Genomic DNA, 15,567 nt, shown 5'->3' with positions numbered 1-15,567 from the left:
CATGCCTCCTTTTTAACCCACATGCATCTTTATTCTTTATGTAGTGAGTTCCCAGGGTGCCACCCAGACATTGACCAGCATGACAAATGTTTCTAAATCTGTCTTTAGGCTGTTTTAAATTTTGTCTTGTTTATTCTTTTTGCTTAGGTAGCATGTACAGTATGACATAATTTAACACTGTGTTTTAGATTATAAAGTTATGGTCCATTCGTCGCAGTCCAAAGCACTTACACATTTTTATTAGCTTGGTTCCAAATGAAAAGGAAAGCACGGTGGTTAATGACTCTACGTAACCAAAATTAATTACCGGAGACACTGTGAGAAGCAAGAGTGTCAGGAGTGCTAAACCCAGAATGGTAGAATAGTATAATCGCTTCTGCACCACACTCACACCAAGATCAGCACAGGGACAGCTCAGAATGAATCAAGGGTTTGGAGCTACGGTAACAAACCAATAGATAGGCCTGCTGCCCTGTGGCGCCGGAACTTGGATCTTCTCTCATTCTTGCTCTTTTGCCTGTAGGGCTTCTCCCTTTTCACCCAGTGACCTTGTATCTGACAATCTGTGTCTAGAGTCAGCCACACACTACAGTTTTTAATATACTGCACACTGTATCCATTTGCCTGAGCCAACCTTCCTGCTGCGTAGCTCAAAGGGGTGGTGTGCACTGGAATGGATCTGAAGTGTATACGCTGACTCTGGCCCAGGCTCCGCCTGCGCTGTGCTGGAAGCTCCTTTTTAACTCTGTGCCCAGCACACAGCTTTCCAGAGAATGGTTCAAAGACGAAAAGAAGTAGAAGGTGAACACACACCGGCTTTGTTTAAGCAAGCGGTATCAGCAGCCATGTGACCGTACTGGAGGTAAAGGGAAATCACCTTGAGAGACCCGGATGTGACGGTGTATCGAAAGGAACCTAATTACAAAAACACCTGAGGGGAAAAAGACTTGTAATATTGAATATTCTCTTTTGATCAGAAGGATTCTATGGTTGTTTGAATAGGTTTGGCCCCACAGACTCATATGTTTAAATGCTTGGCCAAAGAGGACAGCACTATTAAGGGGTGTGGCCTTGTTGAAGTAGGTGTGGCCTTGTTAAAGTAGGTGTGGCCTTGTTAAAGTAGGTGTGGCCTTGTTAAAGTAGGTGTGGTCTTGTTAAAGTAGGTGTGGTCTTGTTGAAGTAGGTGTGGCCTTGTTGAAGTAGGTGTGGCCTTGTTGAAGTAGGTGTGGCCTTGTTGAAGTAGGTGTGGCCTTGTTGAAGTAGGTGTGGTCTTGTTGCAGGAAATGTGTTACTGTGGGCACAGGCTTTGAGGGTCCCCTATGCTCAAGCTATGCTGGGTGTGATATACAGTCTCCTTCAGCCTGGGGTTCCAGATGTAGACCTCTCAGTTCCTCCTCCTGCACCATGCCTGCCTAGAAGCTACCATGCTCCCCTCCATGATAATAGTAGACTGAACCTCTGAACCTGTAAGCCAGCCCCAATTAAATGTTTTCCTTTATAAGAGTTGCCTTGGCCATGGTGTCTCTGCAATAAAACGTTAACTAAGACAGATCCTATTATAATTACTGGTCAATATAATTATCGGTCAACTATGCTTACAGACATTTGTAATGGTTAGTGTAACTCCCACATTTTGTCACCTCACAGAGGTGGAATGGATTAAATTCTCCACCAGTTCCCCACGTTTTATGTCATTCTCCATCTGAGTGTCTTCTAACAGTCAGTGAGAAGAGGTCTGAAGGAAATGGACTCGGTTGCGCGGGGAAAATAAACCCCTTCTGCACAGTGATTATGGCTGTTTTCTGTGTGGAAGTAGAAACGAGGCCAGCAGAAATTATTTCTGTTTGGACTAAGGAAGAAGCTGGCTGGCACCCTGAGAGACTGTATCTCTTGGATGGCATTAAGGTGGACGACGGTAGGGATGGGTGAGAGCTCCTTTGCCTTGTGTGTGCATCTCCCGTACTGTGCGTCTAAAGCGGGTGCTTTGGATGCTGATTTGAGCGAGGGTTGAACTTGGTTTAGTAGTGCACGCCTGCGATTCCAACCCATGGGGGGGAGGGGCTAAAGGATTATGAGTTTAAGGTTTGGTCCTCAGCTCTGTATAGAGTCCCAGACCTGTCTGGGCTAGCACTTTGGTTTAAGGCCCCATCTCAGACAAAAAAAAAAAAAAAAACGAGTTGGGAACACAGCTTGGTTTCATTGAGCTCACCTGGTAAGCTGTGGCGTAGCTGTAGCGCGTGCCCAGTACTCTTGGAAATAAAGCTAGGAAGAGCAGAAATTCAGCGTCGTCTTCAAGGACGGCTTGGAAGGCAGCCTGGGATAGGCCCCTGAGTGGCGGAGAGATGACAGCTAGCAATTCCAACAACTACTTTGTAGATATTGGTAATCTAAATTTGTGGAATAGTCATTGATGATGATCTTATGAATAGGGTCAGCATTCTGGGACTTAGGTATAAAGCCAGCCACTCTCCTGTACTAGATGGGACTGAACAGAGACATAGGTCTTGAACATATCTTGCTTTCATGGCTTCCAGGTTGGTTCTTATTTCTTGAACCCATGTCCACCTCTAGGCCAGGTTCTAGAGAGGAGAATCCTTTGTTTGGGCAAGCTTACAGACTCTGGGGCTTGGTCCCCACAGCAACCTTGCTTCGAGTTCCTCTGACTCAGGGTTGCCGAGCAGTCCCTCTGCCAGGTCCCCTCCGTCTGGAACATGTATGTGTGACCAGAACGCAATGACTGATTAACCATCTGCCCTCCGCCCTGTCAACAGACGGGGTTCCACGAGGTGGGAGCGGCTCCTCTTTGTCGATGCGTCTCGTTGACGTTCCAGAGCCACCCACGAGGCGGCAGCCACTCCCAGTTCACCCAGCCAGTGTATGTGTGTGCACATGTTAGTCTGCTGTGCGTTCCATCCAGCCTCAAGGCTCCCTCTTTCTGGCAGAGCTCTGGAAGGTAGTCATACCGGCAAGTTTAAATAAGTCACAGACTTATCTCATTCACCTGGTCTGTAAGAAAGCCCATAGGGCTGTCGCCCGTGTTACATGGTTGATAGCAAACACTGGAATACCCACATTCTACCATGGTCTCATTAGCTCTGATGCTTTGACTACGCCAAGTTTATCCACGTCTTCTGCCCCACCTTGGCTGCCTCCTAGGGTCTGTGGGTCCTCACTTGAGGATTCCTTCATCCTGTCTACCTGGGAGGAGCTAGTAGGGATCTTACTTAACTTTGATAACATTCATCAGCTCGGTAATGAGGGCCTTTAGCTGGCTTTTTCCTTGGTGTGAAAGTAGACCCAAGTCACTGCTGTGAAGTTAGGCTTGCGTTTAGAAGGAAAGACTTTTAAATTGACTTAGAAGGAAGACTGCAGATAAACTGGACTTAACGGGTTTTGTAGAAAAGGTTTTTAGATTCATTGATTTTTGTTTTATGTGTGTGTGTTGCCTGCATGTGAATGTATGATTATGTGCCCGATGCCTGCTGAGGTCAAAATCGGGTATCGGATGCCCTGGAAATAGAGTTATAGATGGATTTAGCCATTATGTGGGGTCTGGGAATCATAAGAGCAACAGGTGCTAAGTCATCTCTCCAATCTCACAAAAACAAAATTAGAAAATTACCGGGACCAGAGCGGAATAGCCTGTGACTCTCACCACCAGCTCACAGAACCAGTCATCCCTCACATTGTCAGTGCGAACACTGAGATGTGGGACTGTATAAACTGGGGAAGCGTTGGGCCCTAACTGGTCTTCACGGCTGTCAATACTCAGGATGCTCAAAGAAACATACGTCTAGAAGGTAATAAAATAAAATAAAAATTCTTCGTTTGCTAAGCGTCTTAACTTTAGGAATTGAGAGGTCACGAAGTTAGTGGCCCTGCCGGTTTCGTTATTCAGTGGTCTGAGCAGAGAGTTGATTCTATTACGACCCCGTGTTTGAAAAACCAAGCAAGCTGTGGTGTTCAGAATCACTGTGTAGGCTTGTGGAAAATGAGATGTGAGGCCGTACGGTGGCTGTGTGCAGCGGGAAGGAAGTCAAGTTTGGGTACATCTCTCGTGTCTTTCCTCTCCAGTAAATTCTCAGGGTCGTTGCACCTGAGGGTCAAGTCTTTAAAGAATTCGTTTTAAACAAAATGTTTCCCCCTCTCCTGAGGTTTCTATCTTGGTGCTCACTGTCCCAGTGGTGGGATCTGAAGCGTTCCCCGTGTATTTCTGTGACTTTGACCTGATAATCTCAATTGGATTTGCCAGGCACAGCAGCTGCTGTTTTCACGGGCGGTCGCAAAGTGGTATTAAGGTCTCGGATGGACAAAAACCCTTCTCAGGGTTGGCCTAGATTATTCAGAGAGCTTTACAAAGCACAAGCCTTTCCCCTGGCCCTTGTAATTGTCATTTTCTTGTAAGAAAATCTACAGTAATGTTAGTCATATCCCAGAGCGTGTGTTACACAGGCTAAGCCTCCTTGCTTCTCTCCCATTGAACATTAGTGTGGTACGTAGAGTGATATTTCATTGGTAAATTCAGCCCTCTGCTCTCTCTCTCTCTCCCAGCATGATGGGATCTCCAGTCCTTCTGTGATTCAGGAGCGGCTGGCTCTGTTCGATAGATGTTTGCCCGTCGATTTTAAGAGATCCATTGGTTTTGGCAAAGCAGAATGTAGCACTAAGAAGGTAGAGCCTCTGAGAGCTGTCCGATGGCAGAATGATAACCATTTCATTAGATTACCCCGCAGCTTTATTTGAAGAGGAAATCACATGTCGAATCTTGCGTTTTAATTTCATTATTTAATACAACAGGAATGTTTTGGGGTTCCTGGGCAATGCTAGCAATCCGGCATTGGTCACTCCTCAGTTCATCCAGTTCTGACACTACAGAAAACACGGCATTACCCTTACATTCACCCTGGTCTGTTTGTTGGCCGTGAACACCACCCAATCTGCACCATTTCTCTTTGCCCTTTGGGTTTCCTTTTGGGAGTTTTAATGTATTCTCCTCCTGTATTCAGGACCAAAACAATAGATTTCTTTGTTGTCAGCCTATACAACCAATCACTTCTGCATATACAGGGAATAGTATGCCTCACTTCCCTAGGCATTATTAGAGGCAGGATCACAGTGGATTATGACAGTTTCCTGAAGTAGAACGGCAGCAGCTGCTCTACTTTTGCGGGTAGGCTCAGAGGACCCACCCAGTACACTCAGCACAGCACAGAAGAGAGAGACACAGACATAGACCCCTGAGCTCAGTTGTCCCTTTGCCTATCCAGAGGGTGTTTAGTTTCCCAAGACATTTCTCACACAAGAAATTGAGTCAGTGCCATACATACATACATACATACATACATACATGTGTATATGTGTGTCTGTGCATATGCATGCCAAATGTCAGCAAACATTATAAAACTAATTGTCCATTAGTCTCCTCCCTACTAATAATTAGGTCTTGCAATGCACTTATAATCAGAGAGGTTTCCTGCCCTTTAAGTCACTGACAGTGAACATCCAGAGCAGCAGGCCAGAGATCAGCTAGATGTTCCAAGGAACCGTCCTCACAGGGGCAGTGGAAATACTGAGGAAGGGATGCCGTGGGGGGCAGGGTCAGGAAAGGGGCGTGTACAGAGCCAGAGTAATTGTGGGTGAAGTCATCTCAGGATCTGCTGGAAAACATGTGGGTGTGGTTGGGCAGGTACCAATCATTGTCAGACCTACGTGAAAAGCACATGGGGGACCCTTGGGGTTTTTTTTCCCCCTGTTTTATGATGTTATAAATCTTCCTAGTACAGTTAGGAATAATAAAGTTTACAATAAAAATGTTGGTCGGTTGGACACTGGAGCTTTCCTTAAATGTTGTAAGCTTAGGGTGGGGTCATGGTTCAGCATGCCCCATCCAGGCCAAAGGTCACTCAGCTGTTGCGTCTGCCCTTGCCCCACCACACCCAATGCACTATGGTGGCTCTGAAAGGCAAGCATACTGGTGGGCTTTTGCAAACTCTCATAGCCCATCTCCTTCAGCTTAGAACTCATTAGCATCTTACGCTCCTGTGCTTGGAGTGGATGCAGTTCTCTTCTTCCAACTTCCTCCTCCTGCTCCTTTGCAAACGGCTTTTCTTCCACATAAAGGCGCAGCTATTATTCTCTGGTGAAACAAAGGTAAACCGGAGGGCATCTCAGTCAGTCCCCCAGAAGCAGTGACAGCAGGCTGTTTATAACAGGAAGAGAGATAGGGGAGAGGACAGAAAATCAGAGGAATCTAGGCAAATGAGGGAAGAATGACTAGCTATTTAGGTGTGAGTAGGGGATGTTAATGCCGGTATGCACTGGCTTATCAAAATAATTTTCCTAAGCCTTTGAGAACTTTGCAAGCTACTTGTTAAATGGTCATTAAAAACAGAACCCATAAAACTAAGTTATAGGGCTGGAGAGACGGCTTATCAATTAGAAACCCTGGCTGCTCTTTCAGAGGACCCAGGTTCAATTCCCAGCACCCACATGATAGCTCAAAACCATCCCTAATTCCAGTACCAAGGGATGCATTGACTACTTCTCTCCTTGGGCACATGGTGCACAGACATGTGGAGATAAAACAACCCTACACATAAAATAAGAAAGTATGCCTGGTGTTTCTGCAGAGTTGAGGCATTGTATAAGGTTGATACATTTGTTGTCCGTGCACCTCAGCTGCACTTGCATTTGTGGTTCGACATTACCCTTAGTGGGAATATTTATACCATGGAATATAACAATGTCTCTGAAGCCAGCCTCCCACCCCCTTTTCCAGAAGATCATTAAATATTTATAGCAAACCATCGGGTGCATTTATGCTATTGTGGCTCTATTTTCTTAGGTGTCTACTTAGGAGACACTGAACTAAGAAGTAAGCCGTGTCTAGAATGAGATTCGGATGGCCCAGAGAGGGTGGGCATCGTGATTATTACATCATTGCTCAGCATGTAGGCTCTGGTATGCTCGCCCCGCTTTTAGAATTTCCCATAGTAAAAAGTCAAAACATTAATTAAGGTTGCTACACTGTAAACAAACAAGCTGTGTGTCCTCAGTGGTCAAGTACAGGATTCTGGCTGTGTACTTGGCTGGCCCTTAAATCTTACTAGCAAATCCCTTTAGGGTAAAACTCTTCTCAAACTTTGGAGCCCTTAGCTTGTAAGTGGTTCATGCAGATCATTGACTTGAGAGATCTTTTTTCTCATTAAGTAACATCAAGAAGACACCGTGCTGTTTATGGTACCCATGAAAGCACAGGAGGCTGACACGGGTGTTCCTAGAGTTTTCCTTGGGGGACAGATGTGATCTCTGGATGGCAGGTCCTGCTTGCAAAGCCATTTGTACAAATAGGGAAAACGAGTCCCACTATTCTCCGTGGGCTGCTGACAGCTACATGCCAGCTGTGTGCCCTTTGGATTTATTTTCAGTCTAGCTAATTTGAGTCATCACTCATGGAAGGAGAGCTGTCAACTGCGCCTCCCTGAGTGCTACCTTACTCATACGTTTGGACGTATTTGAAATTACTGGCCTTTGAATCAAGTTAGTTATAATTTAATGACCTAAAACGTGGAGGCCTACCTCTGTGCAGTCCACATTTCTCAAGGCAAACATCGCAATATTTTTTTTCCTAACATGTATTGAGGTATCAAATGGAAAAGTTGTAACATCAACTGCTTAAATAAAATACATCTCTCGGTAAGGTTAGAATTTCCATGTCATTCTCCGTTGGATTTGGAGTACAATAGTTCCTTCCTGGATTTGATTATGTAGCAATTCATACACACTTAATCTAGTCGACCAGAAAAAGATTAAACTGAATAATGAATGCAGTCGGTCATCATGACTATCCAGGCAACCAGGGCAGTGGAGAACCAGGGCTTTGTGATAGGGACAAGGAGGGACAATAGCCTTGAAGGGGAAGTAGGCTAGAATATCCACCTTAAATGTTAAGTTATGCAGCTGGTTACTCAGTGGAGAAAGGTGGGCTTAGATCATTCGCCAGGCTTAATCATCAAAACAAAGGCTTCCAACAGCAGATGTCAAACTCAGATGAAATTCTGAGATAAAATATCTGAAGGAAATGTGAGCAGGGTTCACCAGCAAGCCTGAGAGTGAACCAGAAACCAGGATAGAGCAGGTGAGGAAACTGCCCCAGCTCTCCCTCAGACAGGCAGGCAGGCAGTGAAGTGAGATAACCCAGAGCCTCTGGGCAGTTCCCAAGGGAGTTTCTTCAGAGTGTGTAAACAGAAGGAATAGTTAAAAATTAAGTCGAACCATGGAGATTGTGACATGATTGCTAAATCACAGATTTAGCTTTTACAGTGGAATGGGCACCAGCTGTGATTTATCCCACCAAAATATTTAGTGTCTGGGCCTGGTGGCAGGAAACTCAGTAATTTCCACATAGAGAATCCGTGCTCCCAGGGCACCCCACTACCAGATGAAGACGAACATTGAACAGAGCAAATAACCTTCAAGTAGACAAGCCACAGGTAAACCACGCAGCAAAGAAAATGAGCACAGTTGTTCAAAAGTACTTTGCCCAAGGATACCGTCTCCGAGTCTGGGGGCGGTCAGTGGGAGGACCCTGATAGCATAGTCTCCTCATGTGCTCCTTGCTCTCCTTGTCGATGACCTAAGTACGTCCAGGACCCAGGCTAGTCAGTGTGGTTAGAGAAAAGTCCATCTTTTTCATACTGAAGTAAGTGAAAAGTGCTCCCTTGCAGGGTTTGTGGGGAGTTCATAATCAGGAAGGCAGTGAGCACCTGCAGTGGGGTCCGTCATCAGAAACAAGTCTCGATTACTTCCAGTCCTTCTGGGTGCCTCCAGTCAGGCAGCCAAGCTAAGCAAAAGGTATTCTGAGACACTTTGTTTCTCTCTGTGAATCTCTTTCTCTGTCTCTGTCTCTCTCTGTCTCTCTCTCTTTCTCTCTCTCTGTCTCTCTCTGTCTCTCTGTCTCTCTCTGTCTCTCTCTCTGTCTCTCTCTTTGTGTGTGTGTGTGTGTGTGTGTGTGTGTGTGTGTGTGTGTGCATGCATTCTATAACATATTTGTTTGAAGTGGGAATTGTTTGTTCTTTCAGACACTGCTTACTCTGTAGCCCAGGCTAGCCTGGAGCCCATACTTTCCCTGCATATGTCTCCTATCTGCTAGAATTACATATGTGTACACTATATAGCAATAAGCCAACTTCATGTCTTTGTCTACTAAGTTGTCATAAATAAAATTAAGTTGCCTGTCTCTATATAGAATTCTTTTTTAAAAATATTTATTATTTTATGCATACTATACATGTACTACAGTGTATATGTACACTGTAGCTGTCCTCAGACACACCAGAAAGAGGGTGTCGGAGGGCATCAGATCCCATTACAGATGGTTGTGAGCCACCATGTGGTTGCTGGGAATTGAACTCAGGACCTCTGGAAGAGCAGTCAGTGCTCTTAACCACTGAGCCATCTCCCCGGCCCTTCTTTAGAGACCTGTTTTGTAAGTAGATTGTTTATATAGGAGGCCACAATTGCTTTTTATTTTTTAATATGCTTTTTCACAAAACAAAGTTCAGGACTTTATATCCAACATCCCAGAGCCCGTAGTAGAAATGAACAGCCTACCAACACCACACAGACATACCTATACACGTGCACATGTGTGTGTGTGTGTGTGTGTGTGTGTGTGTGTGTGCAAACATACACACATACACTCTCCCACCCCCTCCTGGGACTCTGCTTGGCTTTTCTATCTGCTAATTAATCCTCTGTATCTTTGAAGTCTACAAGCTATGCAAACGTCGCCTTTTACAGCTCTTACAACCATAGCCCTGACACTCCTGTGCTACTGGTCTTCTGTCCCAAAAACCAGGCTTGTCGTTGTCCTTGTGTCCTGGCTCTTTATTGGTTAGTGTGATTCCACCTTATGTTGAATGCCCATAAAACCAGAGTCTGTTCGCAGTAGGGAGTCATTGTGACACCTGCTGGGAAGTGTGTAAGTGTGCAGATAGTAGGTTCGCCCGAGTCCTAGCTCAGTGCAATCTAACTTTCTTCATTGTCCCAGGGACCACAGGCCTAACTACTCCCTTTTGTATGTACGGTTCCCTCTTTCCCATTAAAAGCTGTGTATGACAAATGCTAAGACAAAAAATCCTTAGGTCTGTTCGTTACCATTGATCTGACATGAAACGTTAGACAGGGTGCTCAGAGACCCCCACTTTCAATAAAGCCTTTCCCAGCCCAGCTTCCTGTGTCCTCCCCATCCCTGCCCTGTTTCTTTCTTTGTCTCTCGCCACATCCCCCTGTGCCTCATACCTTTTCAGGAGTTTGTACCTGTGCCTGTAGAACCTGTAGGGTACCCACTTGGCCCCCTTGCTCTCTTCACTTCGCCTCTGGCCAAAGTGTTTACTCATGGCACTCTTAAAATACCGCTTCATTCTTTCAGATTCCATGGTTCTCTCTAAGTCAATCATACACTTTATTCTGGAATCTGAAGCCCCAAATGTCCTCACTGTTGGGTAGAAATCTCCACTCAAGTCCGGATAAACCACGACGGGCCAACATGGTTCCATGTGGAAAGGTTTAATGAGAGAAGAGTAGAAGGGGAGAGAAATAAAGGCTGGCCATGAGCACGTGGAGGGAAGGGGGGGAGGCAAATGGGGAGAGAAGGGACAAAGGGGAAGAAGGGAAGAGCAAAAGAAGAGAGTGAGGAGGGGGCAAGCAGCTCCTCTGCTGCCAGGTTACTGTGGGGCAGAGCATACCTGGCTGTTGTCAGGTAACTATGGGGTGGAGTTTAGGCAGAATACCAACACTCACTACCTAATTTAGCCACAGAAATGAACAAGAATGAGCTTTTTCAGGACTATACCACCTCCTTCCCTCCAGGAAGCATCTTTTCCAGCCCCCTGTACACCCATAAAGACTAGGGCCACATTATCCCCCGGGACTATGGTCGCTTCAGGAGCAGTGCCAGTTGGTTGTGTTTGGGATTTGGCATCGTGGCTTAAGCCTGTAGGGAGATAGAGGCAGACGAGTAGTGAGAAGTTCAATGTCAGCTTTGGCTACCTAGTGAGCTTCAGGCCAGGCTGGGCCACACAAGAACCTGTATCAAAGCAAAGCAAAGTCCAGTACAAAACTATATTCAGTGTATTGGTACCCAGGTGGACTTGTTCTCTTCCGTAGCCACACGTCCTTCATCTTCTTCCTCCGGAGTTGGGGATCAAACCCAGAGCCTCAAGCATATCAGGCAAGCACTCGGCCACCAATCTCCAGCTGAAATTACATTTTTCTCTCTGAGCTGATACTCTTAAAGTCAAGGACATGGTTTACATATCTCCTTAAGAAAAGGAAAGCTCACATACTTAGAAGTACTCCATGTTCAGAATTAGTCGTCTGTGCCTTACCTGATTCCTTCCTCATTTGTATGTCCCATCTTCCCTGACCTCACTGAGTGCCGTGAGATCAAACAAGATCTATATGCTTCCTTGCCCTCTTCAGCCCGTAATTCAGCAAATGCTCGACAAATTCTTTGCCAAAAGAATTTAAACAAGACAACTCAAAAATAAGAGGCTCAAAAAAAAGGGGGGGGCTCTAAAGTTAAAGTACAACAATCTTTGATAGGAACAGCAGCAGAGATGACAGAGGGAGCCTTAGAGAAAAGACAGTCTAATGCCTGTACACACACGCACACATGCATGCACATGCACACACGTGCTGCAGACATACACACAACATACATGCACACAAAACACACACACATGAGTACACACATACATACATGAGTACACACACACATGCCCATACATGCACATATGTGTGCAGACATGCACACAAAACACACACACACATGAATATACACAAACACACACACACATGGACACACACATGGGCACACATGGACACGGACACCATGGTATATACATGGGGACAGAGAAAAACTTTCAGGCGTTGTCTGTCTCTGGCTATCAGACCTAGGGATTGAACTCAGGTTGTCAGGCTTGGCTGCAAGCACCTTCACACACTAAGCCATCTCACACACCATTGGCCACTGGCCTGCTTCAATACTTATCTTCCCATGTGTCTATAGATAAAATATTTCAATAAAAGCTTAGACTCTTCGATCTCTTTCAATGTAATCACAGTAAAACTGGCTCAGTTAATTAGGAGTGTCAGTGCCCTGGCAGAATAGGCCATTAGGTATTTGTTGAACACATATAGGTATTTATTGACACAATTGACGTGATTGTGCTCATATGCATACACACTCAGATTTGTTGGTCACTTCTTACTTTATTTGGGTGTCCCCTCTTTTCAGTTTTATTCATGTTTGTGACAGTAGTGGGCTTGCCCTGTGGAATGACACCCATGTGTCCTTTGCTTTTTGTGCAGTAACTAATGGGGGCTAAGGTCATAGGTCATTGAGGGTCTTACTTGGGTTGCTAAGGAATATTCATAAAACTGTTGCACTTTATGTGATTAAACTTACTCAGCCTTGCTTACAGCCAGAAGAAAATAAGTGAGTGAGAATTCCTTTGATCTTTCTAGGCTCTCCTCTACACCTAATCTCCGAGGAATAAACAGCATGGTGGCAAAGCCCTTAAACAGCATGGAGTCAGAGCCCATATGCAGCATGGCCGCAGAGCCCTTATGCAGCGTGGTTGCAGAGCCCATAAACTGCATGATTCCAGAGCCCATAAGCTGCATGATTCCAGAGCCCATAAGCTGCATGGTTCCAGAGCCCATAAACTGCATGGTTCCAGAGCCCATAAGCTGCATGGTTCCAGAGCCCATAAGCTGCATGGTTGCAGAGCCCATAAACTGCATGTTTGCAGAGCCCATATGCAGCATGGTTGCAGATCCCTTAAACAGCATGGTCACAAAACCTATAAACAGCATGGTGGCAGAATGCATAAACGTGATTGCAGAGCCCATAAACAGCATGTGGGCAGAGTCCATATGCAACATGATTGAAGAACCCATATGCAGCATGGTCGCAGAATGCATGAACAACGTGATTGCAGAGCCCATAAACAGCGTGGTTACAGAGCCCATAAACAACGTGGTTGCAGAACCCATAAGCAACGTGGTTGCAGAACCCATAAGCAGCGTGGTTGCAGAACCCATAAGCAGCGTGGTTGCAGAGCCCATAAACAGCGTGGTTGCAGAGCCCATAAACAGCATGGTTGCAGAGCCCATAAACAGCATGGTTGCAGAGCCCATAAACAGCGTGGTTACAGAGCCCATAAACAGCATGGTTGCAGAGCCCATAAACAGCGTGGTTACAGAGCCCATAAACAACGTGGTTGCAGAGCCCATAAACAGCGTGGTTACAGAGCCCATAAACAGCGTGGTTGCAGAGCCCATAAACAACGTGGTTGCAGAGCCCATAAACAGCATGGTTGCAGAGCCCATAAACAGCGTGGTTGCAGAGCCCATAAACAGCGTGGTTGCAGAGCCCATAAACTGCATGGTTGCAGAATGCATAAACTACATGGTTGCAGAGCCCATAAACTGCATGGTTGCAGAGCCCATAAACTGCATGGTTGCAGAACACATACTTAGCATGGTTGCAGAGCCCATAAACTGCATGGTTGCAGAATGCATAAATTGCATGGTTGCAGAGCCCATAAACTGCATGGTTGCAGAACACATACTTAGCATGGTTGCAGAGCCCATAAACTGCATGATTGCAGAATACATACTTAGCATGGTTGCAGAGCCCATAAACTGCATGGTTGCAGAGCCCATAAACTGCATGGTTGCAGAGCCCATAAACTGCATGGTTGCAGAGCACATAGATAGCATGGTTGCAGAGCCCATATACAGTATGATTGCAGAGCACATAAGCAACATGGTGGCAGGGCACATACACAACATGATTGCAGAGCCCATATGCAGCATGGTGGCAGAGCCCATATGCAACATGATTGCAGGACCCATAAACAACATGGTGGCAGAGCCCATATGCAACATGATTGCAGGACCCATAAACAACGTGGTGGCAGAGCCCATATGCAACATGATTGCAGGACCCATAAACAACGTGGTGGCAGAGCCCATATGCAACATGATTGCAGGACCCATAAACAACGTGGTGGCAGAGCCCATAAACAGCGTGGTTGCAGAGCCCATATGCAGCATGGTTGCAGAGCCCATAACCTGCATGGTTGCAGAATGCATAAATTGCATGGTTGCAGATCCCATAAACAGCATGGTTACAGATCCCATAAACAGCATGTTTGAAGAATGCATAAACTGCATGGTTGCAGATCCCATAAACAGCATGTTTGAAGAATGCATAAACTGCATGGTTGCAGATCCCATAAACAGCATGTTTGCAGAATGCATAAACTGCATGGTTGCAGAGCCCATAAACTGCATGGTTGCAGAGCCCATAGACTGCATGGTTGCAGAACACATACTTAGTGTGGTTGCAGAGCACGTAATCAGCATGGTTTCAGGGCACATAGACAGCATGGTTGCAGACCCCATAAACAGTGTGATTACAGAGCACATAAGCAACATGGTGGCAAGGCGCACACGCAACAAGATTGCAGACCACATAAGCAACATGATTGCAGAGCTCATAAGCAACATGACTTTAGAGCTCATAAGCAGCATGATTGCAGAGCACATAAGCAGCATGATTGTAGAGTGCATAAACATGTTTACAGAGCACATAGGCAACGTATTTACAGAGCATATAAGCAACACATGTACAGAGAATGTAAGCAGCAGGTTTACAGAGCGCATAAGCAGCATGTTTACAGAAAGCATGAACATCATGGTTGCAGAGCACATAAGCAGCATCAGTGTTGCAAAGCCCAAGAAATGATACATTTTAGTATTTATGTCAGAAGCAAAACCAACAAGAATGAGTTTTGTTTAACAATGCCTTGCTCAACCAAGTCATCGGACTTAATTCTTGCTGTGCCTGGGTGATTGCATAGTAAGTTTATACTTCTCAGCAGAATAAAAGATCCGATAGGATCCCCGGCAGAACAATTCAGAGAAATGGGATCTGTTATCTAAGAAGTAAAGGCCACACTTCCCCCAAAGCCAGTCATTACGGATTGCCATTGTCTTTATGAGAATGTTTGCTAGCCTGGACAGGAATCTGCATTCTACTCTGCTCTCTGCTCTCTGCTCAACAGGGCTGGGTGAGTTACTCATGATTCAAATTGGCCAGTCCCACTACAGGAAAATACATTTACATAAAAGATTAGATCAGTTGCCAGACAACAAATTGAAGACTTACCTCTTGAAATCCCTCTTAGTGTGGTTCTGATTAAATTGATGTTGCCAAGGGAATGGACTTTTAAATGAAATTTTAATAGCACTCCAGCTAATTCCAAAGTGTGTCTCACTGCCCCCAGCTCTCAGTAGGATCAGATTTGGTTTCACTTCCTGGTTTGTTCACTCAGCCTGTTCCTGGGAAATATTTAAATAACATAGGAGAGAAAAAAATGTTGCTGCCAAGTGGAAGAACGAGTTTTAGTTTGATTTAGATTTAGTTCATGCTGTCATTCTTTTATTTAAAACAGTTTTCAAATTTTGCATATAAAGGGTGTATTATAGCAT

General features: G+C 45.4%; 1 protein-coding gene and 1 long non-coding RNA gene across 12 annotated transcripts in view; one reads left to right on the top strand and one right to left on the bottom strand.

Moving 5' to 3' along the window:
- The window catches only part of Lrrc8b (leucine rich repeat containing 8 VRAC subunit B), a 66,311-nt gene that overhangs the window by 16,662 nt on the left and 34,082 nt on the right, over positions 1–15,567 (top strand). For 3 of the 11 annotated variants that reach the window (XR_015636572.1, XR_015636570.1, XR_015636571.1), the window contains exon 2: positions 12,532–15,146. The gene's annotated coding sequence lies outside the window, so the exon portion shown is untranslated. 11 annotated transcript variants of the gene reach the window in all.
- LOC148001188 (uncharacterized) lies at positions 4,771–15,411 on the bottom strand. Its single transcript, XR_015637231.1, has 3 exons — positions 15,245–15,411; positions 11,144–11,259; positions 4,771–6,199 (listed from the first exon to the last, which is right to left on the bottom strand). It is a non-coding gene; the product is annotated as an uncharacterized LOC148001188 (long non-coding RNA).

Source organism: Rattus norvegicus, chromosome 14, assembly GCF_021556685.1.
Source record: "Rattus norvegicus strain SHRSP/BbbUtx chromosome 14, alternate assembly SHRSP_T2T, whole genome shotgun sequence".
NCBI classification, from domain to species: domain Eukaryota; kingdom Metazoa; phylum Chordata; class Mammalia; order Rodentia; family Muridae; genus Rattus; species Rattus norvegicus.
This window is presented reverse-complemented; position numbering and strand designations above follow the sequence as displayed.